Genomic DNA, 18,387 nt, shown 5'->3' with positions numbered 1-18,387 from the left:
AGGCAGGTATAAACTCCCTATTGTGAAGTCCCTGTCCACCGACAGCATGGGTGGGTGCCAGGAAGCCCACACTGCATGCCCCAGTCAGACTGGGGTTCTTTAGAAGTGGACACATGCAGTTACAACTCCGTGTGGACCGACAGCATGGGTGGCTCCCTGGAACCCACCGGCGGTACATAAATATATCCCATTGCAGTGCCCAGCACAGCTGATGTAATGTCAGCTTTAATGCAGGTGGGCAAAAAATTAATTGGATTACACTGTAGGCGAGGGCCCCAAAAAATTGGTGTACCAACAGTACTAATGTACGTCAGAAAAATTGCCCATGCCCAACCAAGAGGGCAGGTGAAACCCATTAATCGCTTTGGTTAATGTGGCTTAATTTGTAACTAGGCCTGGAGGCAGCCCAGTTAAAATAAAAATTGGTTCAGGTGCAAGTTTCAACGCTTTAATGAGCATTGAAACGTATAAAAATTGTTTACAAAAATTATATGACTGAGCCTTGTGGGCCTAAGAAAAATTGCCCGTTCGGCGTGATTACATGAGGTTTCAGGAGGAGGAGGATGAATATTATACACAGATTGATGAAGCTAAAAGGTCCACGTTTTTGATGGTGATAGAGAACAATGCTTCCATCCGCGGGTGCAGCCTACGTATTGTTTAGGTATCGCTGCTGTCCGCTGGTGGAGAAGAGAAGTCTGGGGAAATCCAGGCTTTGTTCATCTTGATGAGTGTAAGCCTGTCGGCACTGTCGGTTGACAGGCGGGTACGCTTATCTGTGATGATTCCCCCAGCCGCACTAAACACCCTCTCTGACAAGACGCTAGCCGCAGGACAAGCAAGCACCTCCAGGGCATACAGCGCGAGTTCAGGCCACGTGTCCAGCTTCGACACCCAGTAGTTGTAGGGGGCAGAGGCGTCACGGAGGACGGTCGTGCGATCGGCTATGTACTCCCTCACCATCCTTTTACAGTGCTCCCGCCGACTCAGCCTTGACTGGGGAGCGGTGATACAGTCTTGCTGGGGAGCCAGAAAGCTGTCAAAGGCCTAAGAGAGTGTTCCCCTGCCTGTGCTGTACATGCTGCCTGATCTCCGCGCCTCCCCTGCTACCTGGCTCTCGGAACTGCGCCTTCTGCCACTAGCGCTGTCGGATGGGAATTTTACCATCAGCTTGTCCGCCAGGGTCCTGTGGTATAGTATCACTCTCGAACCCCTTTCCTCTTCGGGTATGAGAGTGAAAAGGTTCTCCTTATACCGTGGGTCGAGCAGTGTGTACACTCAGTAATCCGTAGTGGCCAGAATGCGTGTAACGCGAGGGTCACGAGAAAGGCATCCTAACATGAAGTCAGCCATGTGTGCCAGGGTACCTGTACGCAACACATGGCTGTCCTCACTAGGAAGATCACTTTCAGGATCCTCCTTGTCCTCTTCCTCCTCCTCCTCCTCCTCCTCCTCAGGCCATACACGCTGAAAGGATGACAGGCAAGCAGCATGGGTACCCTCAGCAGTGGGCCAAGCTGTCTCTTCCCCCTCCTCCTCATCCTCCTCATGCTCCTCCTCCTCCTCAACGCGCTGAGATATGGACAGGAGGGTGCTCTGACTATCCAGCGACATACTGTCTTCCCCCGCCTCTGTTTCCCGCAAAGCGTCTGCTTTTATGCTTTGCAGGGAACTTCTCAAGAGGCATAGCAAAGGAATGGTGACGCTAATGATTGCAGCATCGCCGCTCACCATCTGGGTAGACTCCTCAAAGTTTCCAAGGACTGGCAGATGTCTGCCAACCAGGCCCACTCTTCTGTAAAGAATTGAGGAGGCTGACTCCCACTGCCCTGGCCATGTTGGAGTTGGTATTCCACTATAGCTCTACGCTGCTCATAGAGCCTGGCCAACATGTGGAGCGTAGAGTTCCACTGTGTGGGCACGTCGCACAGCAGTCGGTGCACTGGCAGATGAAACCGATGTTGCAGGGTGCGCAGGGTGGCAGCGTCCGTGTGGGACTTGCGGAAATGTGCGCAGAGGCGGCGCACCTTTCCGAGCAGGTCTGACAAGCGTGGGTAGCTTTTCAGAAAGCGCTGAACCACCAAATTAAAGATGTGGGCTAGGCATGGCATGTGCGTGAGGCTGCCGAGCTGCAGAGCCGCCACCCGGTTACGGCCGTTGTCACACACGACCATGCCCGGTTGGAGGCTTAGCGGCGCAAGCCAGCGGTCGGTCTGCCCTGTCAGACCCTGCAGCAGTTCGTGGGCCGTGTGCCTCTTCTCTCCTAAGCTGAGTAGTTTCAGCACGGCCTGCTGACGCTTGCCCACCGATGTGCTGCCGTGCCGCGCGACACCGACTGCTGGCGACGTGCTGCTGCTGACACATCTTGATTGCGAGACAGAGGTTGCGTAGGAGGAGGAGGGTGGTTTAGTGGAGGAAGCATACACCGCCGCAGATACCAGCACCGAGCTGGGGCCCGCAATTCTGGGGGTGGGTAGGACGTGAGCGGTCCCAGGCTCTGACTCGGTCCCAGCCTCCACTAAATTCACCCAATGTGCCGTCAGGGAGATACAGTGGCCCTGCCCGCCTGTGCTTGTCCACGTGTCCGTTGTTAAGTGGACCTTGGCAGTAACTGCGTTGGTGAGGGAGCGTACAATGTTGCGGGAGACGTGGTCGTGCAGGGCTGGGATGGCACATCGGGAAAAGTAGTGGCGACTGGGAACTGAGTAGCGCGGGGCCGCCGCCGCCATCATGTGTTTGAAAGCCTCCGTTTCCACAACCCTATACGGCAGCATCTCAAGGCTGATCAATTTGGCTATGTGCACGTTTAACACTTGAGCGTGCAGGTGCGTGGCAGGGTACTTGCGCTTGCGCTCAAACACTTGCACTAGCGACGGCTGGGCGGTGCGCTGACAGACATTGGTGGATGGGGCCGAGGACAGCGGAGGTGAGGATGTGGGTGCAGGCCAGGAGACGGTAGTGCCTGTGTCCTGAGAGGGGGGTTGTATCTCGGTGGCAGGTTGGTGCACAGGGGGAGAGGCAGTGGTGCAAACTGGAGGCGCTGAACTGCCTTCGTCCCACCTTGTGGGGTGCTTGGCCATCATATGCCTGCGCATGCTGGTGGTGGTGAGGCGGGTGGTGGTGGTGGCTCCCCGGCTGATCTTGGCGCGACAAAGGTTGCACACCACTGTTCGTCGGTCGTCTGCCAGACCTTTGAGCACGTCGGCCTCTGCAGGGTGGCATGGCGCGAGGGGGCGCTTTGGGAAACAGTTGGTGGATTATTCGGTCTGGCCCTGCCTCTACCCCTGGTCACCGCACTGCCTCTTCCAACCTGCCCTGCTGCTACACTTGCCTCCCCCTCTGAAGACCTGTCCTCAGTAGGCTTAGCAAACCAGGTGGGGTCAGTCACCTCATCGTCCTGCTGCTCTTCTTCCGAATCCTCTGTGCGCTCCTCCCTCGGACTTACTGCCCTTACTACTACCTGACTGATAGACAACTGTGTCTCATCGTCATCGTCCTCCTCACCCACTGAAAGCTCTTGAGACACTTGCCGGAAGTCCCCAGCCTCGTCCCCCGGATCCCGGGAACTTTCCAAAGGTTGGGCATCGGTCACGACAAACTCCTCCGGTGGGAGAGGAACCATTGCTGCCCATTCTGGGCAGGGGCCCGAGAACAGTTCCTGAGAGTCTGCCTGCTCCTCAGAATGTGTCATTGTAATGGAGTGAGGAGGCTGGGAGGAAGGAGGAGCAGCAGCCAGAGGATTCAGAGTTGCAGCAGTGGACGGCGCAGAACTCTGGGTGGTCTATAGATTGCTGGATGCACTTTCTGCCTTCCACGACAGGACCTGCTCACACTGCTCATTTTCTAATAAAGGTCTACCGCGTGGACCCATTAATTGTGAGATGAATGTGGGTATGCCAGAAACGTGCCTCTCTCCTAATCCCGCAGCAGTCGGCTGCGATACACCTGGATCAGGAGCTCGGCCTGTGCCCACACCCTGACTTGGGCCTCCGCGTCCTTGCCCGTGTCCACGTCCACGTCCTCTAGGCCTACCCCTACCCCTCAGCATGGTGTATTACCAGTAGTGCAGAAACAGAACGCTGTAATTAAATGTGCCGCTTATTGGCCTGTGGTTGGAGGCTGACTTCGCTTACGGAATGCACAGCTGAGCCAGGAAAGAATTTTGCGCAAGCCTGCTGTAACACTTAGCTGGCTGCGTATGAATTAGGACAACTACCCCCAGCAGAGACGCAGTACACTGAGGACGGTCACAGGCAGCCCAAATAGGATTTTTTTCCCAAATTTTTTTGGAAAAGCCCACTGCCCATATAGACTGTATATGTCTTTCACTGTCCCTGCCTCACCACTACTGGCCCTGGACTATGTAAAATTACTGCAGACTGTTTCACTCTGGACAGGAATACAGCGGTGATGTAAGAGGCAACGCAGAGCTAGAAAAGAATTTTGCGCAAGCCTGCTGTAACACTTAGCTAGCTGCGTATGAATTAAGGCAACTACCCCCAGCAGAGACGCAGTACACTGAGGACGGTCACAGGCAGCCCAAATAGATTTTTTTTCCCAAATTTTTTTGGAAAAGCCCACTGCCTATATAGACTGTATATGTCTTTCACTGTCCCTGCCTCACCACTACTGGCCCTGGACTATGTAAAATTACTGCAGACTGTTTCACTCTGGACAGGAATACAGCAGTGATGTAAGAGGCAACGCAGAGCCAGGAAAGAATTTTGCGCAAGCCTGCTGTAACACTTAGCTGGCTGCGTATGAATTAGGACAACTACCCCCAGCAGAGACGCAGTACACTGAGGACGGTCACAGGCAGCCCAAATAGATTTTTTTTACCAAATTTTTTGGGAAAAGCCCACTGCCTATATAGACTGTATATGTCTTTCACTGTCCCTGCCTCACCACTACTGGCCCTGGACTATGTAAAATTACTGCAGGATGCAATGCTCTGCACGGCTGATATACAAAAAAAATGTGCAACACTGCAAAAAGCAGCCTCAACAGTACTGCACACGGTCAGATGTGGCCCTAAGAAGGACCCTTGGGGTTCTTGAAGCCTAAAATCAATCCTAACACTCTCCCTATAGCAGCTCCGGCATCAGCAGCACTTTCCCTGATCACTGTCAGAATGCATCTGTGGCGAGCCGCGGGAGGGGCCGATTTATATACTCGGGTGACACCTGATCTCGCCAGCCACTCACTGCAGGGGGGTGGTATAGGGCTTGAACGTCGCAGGGGGGAGTTGTAATGCCTTCCCTGTCCTTCTATTGGCCAGAAAAGCGCGCTAACGTCTCAGAGATGAAAGTGAAAGTAACTCGAACATCGCGTGGTGCTCGTTTCGAATAACGAGCATCTCGAACATGCTAATACTCGAACGAGTATCAAGCTCGGACGAGTACGCTCGCTCATCTCTAATTCTTAACCATCTTTAGACTTGTTCTATTTTAACAATACTTTTCTGCACATGAAGTCTCTGAACACAGTATTCCAGATGTGGTCTTACCGGAGCTCTGTACAGTGAGATCGCAATCGCTCACTTTCTACTAATGGATGAATACTGGGTTCAGTCCTCTACATGTCTCTCTCCATACACAGGATTACACAATAGTGAAGAAGACATCAGGTGACCGTACGACTCCCAACAGCCATCTCCATGAGTCAGGAGGATGGAGCAGGAGCCAGAGCCCCATCACAGAGGCTCCTCCTCACTTACCGATACATGAGCAGAAGATCCTAGAACTCAACAACAAGATCACTGAGCTGCTAACTGGAGAGGTGACACTGCTGGGAATGCTGGGTAATTATACAGTAACAGCACTAGAGGAGTCTGGGTAATGACGGTATCATTGTTTTGTCAGGTTCCTATAAGGTGTCAGGATGTCGCTGTCTATTTCTCCATGGAGGAGTGGGAGTATTTAGAAGGATACAATGATCAATACAACAACATCATTATGGAGAACCACCAGCCTCTTATATCACAAGGTAAGGAGATACATACAGGATATATATTATGTTGTACAAATAAAAACATATATACACAGCCAGCATATTTTCAGACTTTGATGCACTTTTTATCAGAAAAACATCCTGAAAGGTTTGTGTGTCTAATAGTCACAAGTTAATGGTGAGAAGGATTCTTTTAGGCACTGGTGACCAGCCTTCTTACACTCGAGTAGGTGCCGTAGATGGGCTTAGTGGTCAATGGTCATGAGGTGATAGGGTTGGATTGGGGTGACTTGGGCACACAATTGGAATTGATTCCTGGGCCCACGCTAAAGCTACATGGAAATAATACTTGTTGAAGAGGCATAATGGTCCTTATTGACTGCAGGCTCTGAGGGATTAAATGGTCGGGATCAGAATTAAGGTTTTATTCACATGGGAGGAATTAAAGTGTGATGATAAAATGCCAAAAAAAACACATATTATCTAGGAACCTGTTATGGCTACAGCTCTCACGTTACGTTCCTTAGTGTACTGTGCTAATGCAAGGCATGGGCCAACTGAAGATTCCCTGGTGAGCCAGTGCAAGCCCTTGAGGTGAGGAGTCTGTTCACACTGAGGCTCCAATCTTTGTGCATGTTGACTCCTATGTTAAACTGTGTTACCTACCTGACTGATTACAGCATGGATAGTCCTAGTAATGTAGCGCCGCTCATAGAAACTGATCAGTTTAAATGCATCATATTGGAACTTTTGAAACCACCTTCAGACAAATCTTCAAAAGCCTGAAATCACACGTGTGTGTCTTGTGCCAGCTTTTGCGCCAAAACCAGGAGAGGATTAAAAAAAGGGAAGTATAAGGAAGTACTGGCTTTGACTCAGAAAGCTTTATCAAGAAAAGTAAAGATCCAATCTGGCTTTGTTCTGTGCTCTTTTTTTGCATCTGGTTGCGAACACCAGACATGTTCTATCCTTCACCTTGTAAGTGTCATTGTTTCCTTTACTCACTGGATGTGGAGCCTGTTTGGGTTCCCAGACCACCTAATTTGTTAATGAGGCTCTTCTTACTAATGTCTTACCTTTTCTTTTATCTTTTTGTTATATCCTTTTATGTTGTGTGTTCCAGGAATACCTTGGTGGTTTTATGTTACATGCCACTATATTGTTTTTTAAAAACGAATAAAATAATTAAACAGCAGAAGTAGAGATCCAAAATGGAGATAGACATGTTTGTATCAAGGCCTTCTTGTCTCCAGGTCCCAGTAAAGAACCAACTTGTTTAAGAAATTTTAACATATTATAAAGTATACATATATATCACTGTTAATATAACTCTATATAACCATAAAGCCTTTATATAAACTCATTTATTAATTTGTTGCCTTCATATTACCTTTAATTTAAAGTAGAAATCCTGCAGTCAGCATGTAGTTTCCTTATGAAACCAATTTCCTATTTTGAGTCTAATTAATGTTAGTTTTTCGAGCATTGGCTGTGTTTTTAAATCCCGTGGTTAAGATAACACTGTCCGTCCTTCCCGGTGACCTTTCACTATAACTGTAATTTTTTGTCAAGTTTACCATAATTTATTATAATAAGGCCCCCCCTCCTTCTACGTCTTGTGTTCAAGGTATTGACACTATACCAAAGATTTGTGTGTATTTGTTGTAAAACACTGCCGATTATATCTCCGCAGCATGTCTGTTTATGCTGTGGATTTATACTGTGGAATTCAACTTATGAAATACAAGGGTTAAATCCTGGAGCATTTCTGCAATAAAAAATGTGGCCAAATGCTCATCATTCAGGTACAGATTTGGCCACTGCGGATTTAAAACATATTTGCTGTGAGTTTTCCGCTGTGGAAAGCCCTCAGCCGATATTAGTGTGAAGGGGCCCAAAGAAATCCTGTTTTACTCAATGACATTTTCACTTGCAATATTCTTGTTGTCACTGTGAACCAATGGATGTATCCATGTCTCAGTATAATATATACATCAGCAAGCATTTACTCTGCTGTCGCTGCTTCAAAGAATCAACATTGTAATCACAAAGCACTGCTCAAACTGCATCAAAAATCTAAAGCATTTCCAGCGTTAGAGCTCTTTCATACTAGCATATGCTTGTTTATGGTAGCCCGCAAGCACCGTAAAATCGAGTGAATGGGCAAATTTCCATGATCACGTCCATAGTTAATTAACGTTTTCTCGTTCCATTCACATGACCGGGTATAATGTATTTAGGGAAAAAATATGTTGCATCCTGGAAAACCCTCGCTCACCCTAAATCATCAGAATGACTTATAATGCCTAAATTGAGATGCCTGTAAGCTTTTCGCAGTGTTGGACGCTGCTAAAATGCCTCCCCTTTTTTCCCCAGTTCCCTTAGGAGTCTATGGTAGTCGCCGATGTATATCCGTCAAAAGATAAAACCTGAACAATTTTTTCCCCGCCGTAAACTCGGCGGCGCATATTTTGGTCGCGTATGATCAATTTTTTATGTCATGACATTTTTATACTTCGTATATTCGCCAGTGTGGATGAATGCATTGGAAACCAATGCCTCAGATGGTCACGTATATCGGTGGGGCGTAAAAATGCGGCTGATATACACTCGTGTGAAGAAAGCCTGAGGTTTTATTTATATAGACAATGCAGGGTGGCACCCGGGCACAACTTGCCTCGCACAGCACATGGATACATATTATAAGTTTGTCTACTTTGTGATTTGAAGATAAAAATATATAATTCAATCCATTTTATTCCTAACAGATAATCCTTGTGAGAAATCTGAGAGAAAATCCATGTTATCACCTAATTATACAGTAGAAGAAATTAGGCAGCACTCTTCAGAAGAAAAGCTCACTACCCTTCATGTACAGCAAGGAAATCACAGTTTAGATAAGAACCCATTTTCCTGTTCAGAATATGGGAAATGTTTGACTAATAAAGCAAATTGCATTATACAGGAGAGAAGTCACACAGAGAAGAAGCAATTTCCATGTTCAGAACTCAAAAATCATCTAACAATACATTTAGAAGAGCAAACAACATTTTTAAATTCAGAATGTGAGAAAAATTTTACAAGTAAATCAAATATTATTAAACGCAAAAAAAGTCACGCAAGAGAGAAGCCATTTTCATGCTCAGAATGTGGGAAATGTTTTCAGTACAAATCGGACCTTCTTAATCATGAGAGAATTCACACAGGAGAAAAACCATTTTCATGTTCACAATGTGGAAAATGCTTTACATACAAATCAAATCTTATTACACATCAGAGAATCCATATAGGAAATAAGTGTTTTTCATGTTCAGAATGTGGTAAATGTTTTAAAGCCAAATCAAATCTTATTACACATCAGAGAATTCATACAGAAGAGAGGTGTTATTCATGTTCAGAATGTGGTAAATGGTTTACATCAAAATCAAATATTGCCTCACATCAGAAAATTCACACAGGAGAAAAGCCGTACACATGTTCAGAATGTGGGAAAGGTTGTACACGAAAGTCAGATCTTGTTAAACATCAGAGGATTCACGCAGAGGAGAAGCCGTATTCGTGTTCAGAATGTTGGAAGAGTTTTACAAATAAGTCAGATCTTGTTAAACATCAGAGGACTCACACAGGAGAAAAGCCATATCCATGTTCAGAATGTGGGAAGGGTTTTACAGCTAAGTCATATCTTGTTAAACATCAGAGGGTTCACACAGGTGAGAAGCCATACACATGTTCAGAATGTGGAAAGAGTTTTACACGCAAGTCAGATCTTGTTAAACATCAGAGGATTCACACAGGGGAGAAGCGGTATTCATGTTCAGAATGTGGGAAGAGTTTTACAATTAAGTCACATCTTGTTAAACATCAAAGGACTCACACAGGGGAGAAGCCATATTCATGTTCAGAATGTGGAAAGAGTTTTAAAGATAAATCATATCTTGTTCAGCATCAGAGGATTCACACAGGGGAGAAACCATATTCATGTTCAGAATGTGGAAAGAATTTTACAGTTAAGTCAAATCTTGTTAAACATCAGAGAATTCACACAGGAGAGAATGTGGGAAATGTTTTGCCACTAATGAAAAATGTAGGGAGCATCAGAGAAATCACTTAGGGAAGAAGCTATTTTGATCTTTATCATGTATAAACTGTTTTACGAGGAAATTTTGAAAGCTCATCAGAACTCACATAGAGAAAAACAATATTTTTTCTGGAATGTGAGAAATGTATTGAAAACTTTTTTAAAACTTTTTTGAGCAGAATGTAAGAGAAATTCAGTTTTTTGGGTGCTTCATTTTTACAGCATTTACTGAGTAGCAAACATAATATAAACTTCATTCTGCAAGTCAGTTCAATTACAGCAATACCAAAAAGTACTGTGCAGAATATAAATAATCTTTAATTTAAAAATTTTTTGTCTCTGCTGCCAAATTTGAAGCACTGTTTTTATTTTTCCATTGTTGTGTGCTTCTTTGTTGTGGGGTGAGCTACAGTATTCAGTGGTATAATATTTGGATACTTGCAACTTTTTTTGTTCCATTTTTTGACTTTGCATATTATTTACAAAGATCACAGTGCAGGATAAATGTATATTTTACTTGTTTGTACTAGTATAGTATATATTTAGAAATCTATAGAAAAAGGAAATTAAAAAATAAAAAAATCACCCCCTTTCCATTTTATTTTAGTGTATTGTGTCAACTTATTGCACTCTGTCAAAGGTGATGGAAGCCGGGGCTTAGTGAAGGCTTCCATTTCTGCTATATTAGCACTTGGGGTGTAATAGGCTAGTGCTGATGGCACTATACAATGCCATACAGAAATATTACACTGCTTTGCATAAATGATCAGGTGATCGCATTCTCACGTTTAACAAAATAAAAAAAATTTTAAGAATCAAGAATCCCTATTTTCCCGTTTATCATATATAAAAATGATTTACAAAAGTGTAATTGCTACAGCCATGTCTTTAAAAGTTTGAGCTATTACATTAAACAACAAAACATTTACACAATTCAGTTTTTCGGTACACTACATGATAGGTGTATGAGGGCTTTTTACTGCAGACAAAAAAATAATGTTTAGGGGACTATTTAATCTAAGTCAACGGAAAAATAAAAGGTTATGGCCCTGGAAAGGCAGTGATAAAAAAAAAACGAATAAACTACTGCAGAATAGGAAGAGGTTCAAAACAAGCTGAGGATAGGTCATCAATAGTATTTTTGCCTGGAAAACCCCTTTAATCCATAAACAGTTTTGTTTTTATAGCCTGCCTTCAATTTCCTATTTTATATCATCAATAGAGATGAGCGAATCTACTCGGTTCGGGTGTTTTTGAACTCGAGCACCGCTTTTTCCGAGTATCTCACTACTCGGATGAAAAGATTGGGGGGCGGCGTGGTGGAGCGGGGGTAGCAGTGGGGAACAGGGGGGAGCTCTCTCTCTCGCTCTCTCCTCCCCCACTCCCCTCTGCAACCCCCCACTTACCCCCGGCGCCCCCCGAATCTTTTCGTCCGAGTAGTCAGTTACTCAGAAAAAGCGGTGCTCGAGTTCAAAAACACCCAAACCGAGTAGATTCGCTCATCTCTAATCATCAACCTACAGCTGTAAAATCGTAGAGCAATATTCCATGTGATCTAAATGATCATGATAGTTTACTTAATATTTCTTTCTTCCTCCATTTCTTCATCTACCTGCTTAGATTTAATGCTTTAACGGGTTGTCCCAATTATTTAAATGTAATGCAAACAGGCTCCCCATATGTTTAAATAGCAAACCAGTTTATACTCACCTTTCCCAGTTCCCTGCAGTGTACAGCATAACTGCTGTGGGTCTTCCTTCTGCCTTAAAGTTTACAAGCAGCTTTTAAACAGTACATCACGGGCTACTTTAGCCAATGACACCGCTTAGGGGGAAATCACAGGACACAGTGGGGAGTGAAACAAATTGTGGAAGTAAAAATTGAAGCCAGGTACACTCTCTACAAAACTAAAAAATAACACAATCCTAGGATAAACCATTCAAATTTTTTTGTTAAAAAAAACCCTGTTGTGTTTTGTTTTTTTTTTAAAGAAAAACGGCTGTTTTAGAATACTTTAAGGTTTATGAGACAGGTTCTAATGTTATGTGATTGAGCTGAACGTTTAACAATCTCCTTTTTACACCAACTTGCAACTTTTTAGGGGTTCCTGTCGAAGATGCAGCAAAAAAAAAAATCCCTCTATGTATTGCAACCACCATAGTGCCAATCCACCCTTATTAGATGGGTTTGTACATATGAAGACCTTTCTTTTAGGCAAAAAGCCCTCAATTGAATGGGAAAGCTAGACACCTGGCTATATACTCCCACTAAAGCAGCTTGGACAGATTAGTGAATAGCGTTCATGACATAAGTGGCTGCCGTCAGAGCTAGAGTGCCTTTAGAGCTAGGAACTCATTGACTAAGATTCACCTGGTCGTGGAAAATGGCCCCACATGTTTTGCTCAAAATGCGCACTAAGAAACTTGCATTTATATGCTGTTTGTATAAGCAAGACATTATGCAATTTTATTTAGATATGAAGCACGAGCTTCTGTTACTATTATGGCAGTCTTAGTCTGGCCATACACATCAGATTTTAATTGGCCAAACCCACCCCTTTTAGCTAATGTGCATGGTGGCTTTCCAGTGCTCTCACGACAGCGGATGTCTGGAGAGAGAAAAATTGTTTAACAGGTTCGGGTATTTTCATTGACGTCTCAAATTCAGGAATTAACTGAAGGAGTGACAGACCTGAAAGGTCTACCTACGACTCCATTCTCTGTTGAGACACATTTACAGTAGCTTTGATTAACGGACATTGAGATGCCAATAGATTATTGAAGAACGCCTGGTCACATCTTGCCCCAGACAGGGCAAGGCGCACCCCTTTGCCTACTCAGTAGTCCACAGCGTACTGAAATTTTTCCCAGCGCAGCGTTCAGCTGTCCTCGTGCCACACGGCTTGATAGCCACACCAGCCTCATGTCTATTTATAAGTGCGTATTGGATGAGGAGGAACAGGAGACACACACTGCAGAGGGTTGGCAGGGCCTGGCAGCGACCCCCTTTGAAATTGTGGACAATAGCCCACAATGCTGATGAGAATTGCTGATAAATTAACATATTATCATAATTCCAATCTCATGCCACCTCCATCACAAAATTTCATGAGCCACAAACGTGGGCATAAAGGGGACTTAGATGCCAGTACATCTACACATTTCCACAATTCAACAACCCATTCTAAAACAAAATATTTTTTTACCCAGAGTGCAGGTGAACCCCTGAAAGATTTGTTTACTAAGAGTATAGGTGAACCCTTGAAAGATTTGTTTATTAAGAGTGCAGTTGAACCCCTGAAAGATTTATTTACCAAGGGTGCAGGTAAAAACCTGAAAGATTTTTGTAGCGACAGCTCGTACTTGCTTAATGGGATTCAGGAGGGGATCCGCCGACAAGCACACTACCGCCTATCTCAGCCCCTGCCTCTCCCCAAAGGGGCTTGTTACCAGTGCCCCAGGGAAAGACAGCATGAACTGTAAAGAAATTAGTGGCCAAAGATACGTTTCCGTACACCATGTGACCCTTTTAAAATTGTGCTTCATAGCTGACAAATCACAGACAAATTAATGTATGATTGTAGGTGCCGTCCCATGCCACCTCCGTCATAGCATTTCATTAGCCACAAACGCCAACATAGGGGGGGACTCAGAGTCCAGTACGTCTACATTTTTAATGAAGAAAACAACCCATTTTAACTAATTTTTTTTACCAAGATTGTAGATGAGAACATGAAAGATTTTTTGAGCGAGAGTGCAGGGTATTTGATTACCAAGAGTATAGGTGAACCCCTGAAAGATTTGCTTACCAAGAGAGTCAGTGAACCCCTGAAACATTTGTGTACCAATATTATAGGTGAACCCCTGAAACATTTGTTTACCAAAAGTATAGGCGAACCCCTGAAAAATTTGTGTACCAAGAGTAGAGAAGAACCCCTGAAAGATTTGTATACCTAGAGTATAGGTGTACCCCTAAAATATTTGTTTACTCAGAGTGCAGGTAGGGTTGCCACCTTTGTCATGAAAAAATACCAGCCATGGTTAAAAAAAAGAGGGTGTGTCGGGGGCGTGGCTCATCACTGCATTTTTCCCCCCCTTTATTTCCTGGATCCCATCCAGCATTCCTGCACATGTGGGGATCCCGTCCAGAGTGTTCTTGCAAGTAGATGACGTTTAGTGTGAATCACACGTTATCTACTCGCGAGTGCACGCTGCAGACACTCGCATTGCATACAACCTACACATATATAATTATATACATAAGATACCCAGGTCACCCCAGCATGGTCCATATCACTATATACAGGAGATATACCTCCCCTGTATATAGTGATGTTGATGTAAGGTAGATATGTCCTGTATGTAATTATTTGTACAGCTGGTATAACGTATATCACCTAAACATACAAGATTACATTAACTACATGGTGCATACCTCGTACCGCATGTACTGCTCCTCTGCTCTCCTCCTTGGGTTCCGACAAGGTCACTGCAGCGCCGGCCGGACATCCATCCAAACCCCCACACATCGCACACACTCAAATCCACTACATCCATCCTGATCCCCAGACATCACACACACAGTTCTGCTACATCCATCTTGATCCCGACATCACACACACAGCACTGCTGCATCCATCCTGATCCCCAGACATCACACACAGCTACACAGCTCCACTACATCCATTTTGACCCTCACACACATCACACACACAGTTCCACTACATCCATCTTGACCCCCACACACATCATACACATCTCGACTATATCCATCCTGACCCCCACACACATGACACACACAGCTCCACTAGACAGCATGTACTATGAAGAAATTCGAGTGGCCAAACCACTCGGTGTCAGATAGCTAGACACTGCGCTGGGATACATTTATGGACTCTGTGGGTAGAGTCTGAAGCTGGAAACAGCACGTTTGCTGAACTCTAGTGGCGAATCTCTTCAAAATTGGGGGCCAGAACCTGGAGGCGGCCTTTAGAAAAAATTGTTTTGACAGAGCCTGGAGGCAGCCCTCCAAATAATTAGTTTTTACAGAGCATTTTGGCCCTCTGAAGAATTGTCTGTTCAGCATGTTGATATGCTGGTTGAGGAGGAAGAGGAGGAGGAGGAGGAAGATCAAAGAAGGATAGACCAAGCTACTTCTACCCTTTTTTGGGGAGATAGAGGGTGCATTGTTCTCCAGTTCCAGCTAGAAGATACTTTATGTTAAGCTGCTTTCCACTGATGGAGTTGAGAAGTCAGGGGAAATCCAGGCTTTGTTCATCTTAATAAGTGTAAGCCTGTCAGCGCTGTCAGTTGACAGGCGGGTACGCTTATCTGTAATAATCCCCCCAGCAGCACTAAACACCCTCTCTGATAAGACGCTAGCGGCAGGGCAGGCCAGCACCTCTAAGGCGTACAGCGCAAGTTCGTGCCACGTGTCCAGCTTTGACACCCAATAGTTGTATGGAGCAGAGGGATCATGGAGGACGTTGGTACGGTCGGCTATGTACTCCCTCACCATCTCTTTACACTGTTCCCTCCTACTAAGCCTAGACTGGGGAGTGGTGACACAGTCTTGCTGGGGTGCCATAAAACTGGCAAAGGCCTTGGAGAGTGTTCCCCTGCCTGCGCTGGACATGCTGCTTGTTCCCCTCATCTCCCCTGCTAGTTGGCCAACTGAACTACCTCCTCTACTGCTAGCATTGTCAGATGGAAAGTTTAGTATCAGCTTTTCCACCAGGGCCTTGTGGTATTGCATCACTCTCGTACTCCTTTCCTCTTCAGGAATGAGAGTGGAAAGGTTCTCCTTATACCGTGGGTCGAGAAGGGTGAACACCCAGTAATCCGTGTTGGCCAGAATGCTTCTAATGCAAGGGTCACAGGAAAGGCAGCTTAACATGAAGTCAGCCATGTGTGCCAGAGTCCCAATACGCAACACATCACTGTGCTCACTAGGAGGAGGACTCTCTGTCTCCTCCTCTTCAGCCCATACACGCTGAACAGATGTGAAGGAAGTAGCATGGGTACCCTCTGCAGTGTGGGCAGCAGTATCTTCCCCCTCCTCCTCCTCCTCCTCTTCCTCCTTCTCCAATACGCGCTGAGAAACAGACCTGAAGGTGGTCTGGCTATCAAGCGACGTATTGTCATCCCCCATCTCCTGTTCTATCCGCAAAGCGTCGGCCTTAATGCTTAGCAGTGACCTTCTCAGCAGGCAAAGCAGCGGTACGGTTATGCTGATAATGGCGGCATTGCCGCTCACCATTTGTGTTGACTCCTCAAAGTTTCCTAACACCTGACAGATGTCAAATATCCATGCCCACTCCTCTGTGAAGAAGTGCAGAGGCTGACTACCACTCCGACGGGGATGTTGCAGCTGGTATTCTACAATGGCCCTACGCTGCTCGTAAACCCTGGCCAACATGTGCAAAGTTGAATTCCAGCATGTGGGCACGTCGCACAACAGTCGGCGAACTGGCAGCTGGAAGTGATGTTGCAGTGTCCTGAGGGTGGCAGCATCTGTGGTGGACTTTCTAAAATGTGCGCACACGCGACGCACCTTGCTGAGCAGCTCAGACAAATTGGGGTAGTTTTTAAGAAAGCGCTGAACCACCAGATTGAACACGTGGGCCAGGCATGGCACGTGTGTTAGTCTGCCAAGCTGCAGAGCTGCCACCAGGTTACGCCCATTGTCACACACGACCATGCCTGGTTGGAGGTTCAGCGGTGAAAGCCACAGATCTGTTTGCTCCGTCAAACCCAGTAACAGCTCTTGGGCAGTGTGCCTCTTGTCACCTAAGCTCAGGAGTTTCAGCACAGCCTGTTGACGCTTCCCCACAGCAGTGCTGCATTGCCTCGAGCTACCGACTGAAGGCGATGTGCTCACAGATGGTAATTGAGAAGTGGAGGAGGAGGAGGGGGAGTGGTTGGAAGAGGCAGCATAATAAGCTGGAGAAACCATGAACGAGGTAAGACCTGCAATCCTCGGTGTGGGTAGCACGTCAGCGAACCCAGGGTCAGACTCAGTCCCAGCCTCCACCAGGTTAACCCAATGTGCTGTTAGAGAGATGTAGTGTCCCTGCCCGCCAGCACTTGTCCATGTGTCGGCAGTTAAGTGGACTTTCCCAGTAACCGCGTTGTTGAGGGCATGGTTGATATTCCACGACACGTGCTGGTGTAGGGCGGGGACGGCGCACCGGGAAAAATAGTGGTGACTGGGGACCGAGTAGCGAGGGACGGCCGCCGCCATGAGGTTGCGGAAAGCCTCAGTTTCTACCAGCCTATATGGCAGCATCTCCAGGCTCAGCAGTTTGGAGATATGCACGTTTAGCGATTGTGCATGCGGGTGGGTGGCTGCATATTTGTGCTTGTGCTGAACGTTGCACTGGGACACATTGGTGGATGCAATGGAGGACAATGCAGGTGAAGGGATGGGTACAGGGTGGGAGATGCTCGTACCTGTGTCCTGGGAGGGAGATTGCATCTCAGTGCCAGCATGTGACACAGGGGAAGAGGCAGTGGTGTGACCCGCAGGCAGTGAATGGCCTTTGTGCCACCTCATCGGGTGCTTAGCTATCATATGCCTGCGCATGCTGGTGGTGGTCAGGTTGGTAGTGGTGACTCCCCTGCTTATCCTGGTGTGGCAAAGGTTGCATACCACTATTCGTCGGTCGCCCGCGCTCTCATTAAAAAACATCCAAACCTTCGAACACCTAGCTCTCTGCACGGGAGCTTGCCGTGGGGAAGTCCTGTGGGGAACAGTTGGGGGATTATTTGCTCTGGCTCTGCTTCTCCCTTTGGCCACCCCACTGCTTCTTCCAACCTGTTCTGGTGCTGCACTTGCCTCCCCTTCTGAAGCATTGACTTCAGTAGGCTTACCAACCCAGGTTACTGCCCTAACAACAACCCCACTAACAGACAACTGTGTCTCATCATCATCATCATCATCAAATACCTCTTGAGACACTACTTGGAAGTCCCCACCCTCATCCCGCTGAGACTGTGAAAGGTCCAAATTTCGGGCATCCGTCACAACAAACTCCTCAGATGGCTCATGAACCGTTATTTGCGACTCAGGGAAGGGACCTGAGAACAGTTCCTGTGAGTATGCCTGTTCTGAATCTCTCCTCTTCCTGGAGTGACCAGGCTGGGAGGAAGGAGGATCAGCGTGAGGATTCACAGGTCCAGTCCCTTGGCTAGCGTGAGTGTACTGCGTGGAAGACTGGGCGGTGGATAAATTACTGGACGCGTTATCTGCTACCCATGTCATTAGCTGATCGCACAGTTGTGGTTTTAATAATGGTGTACCACGCGGACCTGTAAACTGTGAGAGGAAGCTAGGGAGCGTAGATACGCGGCACTCTACTA

At 46.3% G+C, this 18,387-nt stretch overlaps 1 pseudogene; it reads left to right on the top strand.

The window, feature by feature from the left end:
* Positions 1 to 18,387, top strand: part of LOC136615971 (zinc finger protein 208-like) — a 123,962-nt pseudogene that overhangs the window by 84,588 nt on the left and 20,987 nt on the right.

Source organism: Eleutherodactylus coqui, chromosome 1, assembly GCF_035609145.1.
Source record: "Eleutherodactylus coqui strain aEleCoq1 chromosome 1, aEleCoq1.hap1, whole genome shotgun sequence".
NCBI classification, from domain to species: Eukaryota; Metazoa; Chordata; class Amphibia; order Anura; family Eleutherodactylidae; genus Eleutherodactylus; species Eleutherodactylus coqui.
The sequence above is the reverse complement of the archived record's forward strand: the minus strand, read 5'-3'. Positions and strand labels throughout refer to the sequence as shown.